The sequence below is a fragment of the Colobus angolensis genome, unplaced genomic scaffold, assembly GCF_000951035.1.
Source record: "Colobus angolensis palliatus isolate OR3802 unplaced genomic scaffold, Cang.pa_1.0 Scaffold139, whole genome shotgun sequence".
NCBI lineage: Eukaryota > Metazoa > Chordata > Mammalia > Primates > Cercopithecidae > Colobus > Colobus angolensis.
The window spans coordinates 473,246-475,152 of record NW_012114477.1 but is presented as its reverse complement, the minus strand read 5'-3'; positions in this window follow the sequence as shown (position 1 = coordinate 475,152).

The following is a 1,907-nucleotide window of genomic DNA, read 5'->3' as shown; positions in this document are numbered from 1 at the left end:
AAACCCCATCTCTACTAAAAATATAAAAAATTAGCCGGGCGTGGTGGCAGGCGCCTGTAGTCCCAGCTACTCGGGAGGCTGAGACAGGAGAATGGCATGAACTCAGGAGGCGGAGCTTCCAGTGAGCTGAGATGCGCCACTGCACTGTAGCCTGGGCGACAAGAGCGAGACTCTGTCTCAAAAAAAAAAAAAGAAAAGAAAAAGAAATGTGGATGCCATTAATCGCAGGAGCATCTTGGACATGTTGCAAACAGACCTAGCAGTGCCTCCTCATTCTCTGGCACCCATCTGGCATCCCAGACACCTCTCAGTCCCTCCAAGACATTATCCAGTGCTTCTCCTTCCTAAACAGCTGTGTGTTAAACAGCTGCATGTTTGAGCTTCCTAAACAGCTCAAAGCACCCCGTGGGGTGATGGGTTTTTATCTGGGTCCCTTGATTGGGGTTTCAGACAGGTCTGGCATCCTCTTGGGGACATGGCTTCTCAGGAGTGACGAATTACCCAAGGTGTTAAGTCATTGATCTAGCTGTGTCAAAAACAAGGGCTAACCAGAGAGGTATGAAGCTATGTTTCTTGGAGGTCAGAAAGATGGCACAGGAGATGCCCCAAAATTTCATGTGAAAAGGAGGGCAACAGCTCCCCAAGGGGGCAACATTGGCACCATGGTGATGTCATTGGAGGGAGTGGGAGCCCTTGGGGGACCATGTGTAGTAGAGGAGAGGGGGTGACAGGCCATTACCATATCTCAATCTTTCCCACACTCCTGTAAGGAATGTACAACTGTCCTCACTGCAAAAGAAACACTGAGGCTCCAAGAGGGGCAGGACTTGCCTAAGCTAACTGGAGCAGAAGTAGTAGAGTCAGGGTTTGAAAACAGCTCTCTCTACCTGTCCCTTGAGACGGCATCAGCTTTCTCTATGTGGACACACTGGTGATGGATCCCCATCCTGCCTGCCTGCCTATGGTGGCCTATGCTGCCTGCCCCTGGTGAGTCCAGGAGGGGCAATCCAGTGAGTGGCAGATCCTTTCTGGGGAGTGTTTCTAGAAGGGACCGTGGGTCTGGACAAGCCATAACAGGAAAGAGCCAAGCTGGGCAAGGGCTTCCCCAGCCCAGGCCTAACTATTGTCCATCGATGCAGGCAGAAGGTGGGATTAGAGACTGTCCTGGGAAATGGGAGTCTGGGTCCTCTCTAACATACCACACAAACATGTACCCCCGCACACACACACTACGCTTACGTATACCTTTGGGGGATGCGGAGCCCTTCCCGCAGAAGCCCATCCATGTACCCCAGATGAAGAAACCACTCAACGCCAATTCTTACCTTGTTACATATGGTGAAATCAAGGCTTTGACCAAAGTGCTGTGGTTAAGAGCTGGTACTCTCCAAAGTCAGGTGATCTGGGTACAAATCCTGGCTCTGCCAAACCCCTGCCACGGTGCTTCAAGTAAATGACAGCTCCTCTCTGTGGCTCAGTTTCTCCACCTGTAAAATGAGAATAAGAACAGACCCTGCATTTATGGGGTCCACCCAGATCTCCTTCTAGGGAGACTGTGAGTGCCTGGGCCCCAGTTTTCTCTTCTGTAAAATGGGGATATTGCACCCAGTTCCAGCAGAGTGGCTTGAAGATTCACTTGAGACAGGATGCGAAGTGGCCGCCGTGAGGTGCCCAGTACACATGGCACGCACTGCTCAGGAAGCTTTCCTTGGAGGGCTGGATCCTGCAAAGGTGTTAAAAAAGGATGAGTCCCTGATATCATTCACTCAGGCAAGGCGGGTTCGGGTCCCGGCTGCGTCTGGGACCGTGGCCCGGGCCTGTTTCCCAGTCTACAACTAGTGGGAGGACACCCCGGAGCTGGCACCCCGCCCCCAAAAGGGCCCCGCGGCGCAGGGTGTGGGGCTCAG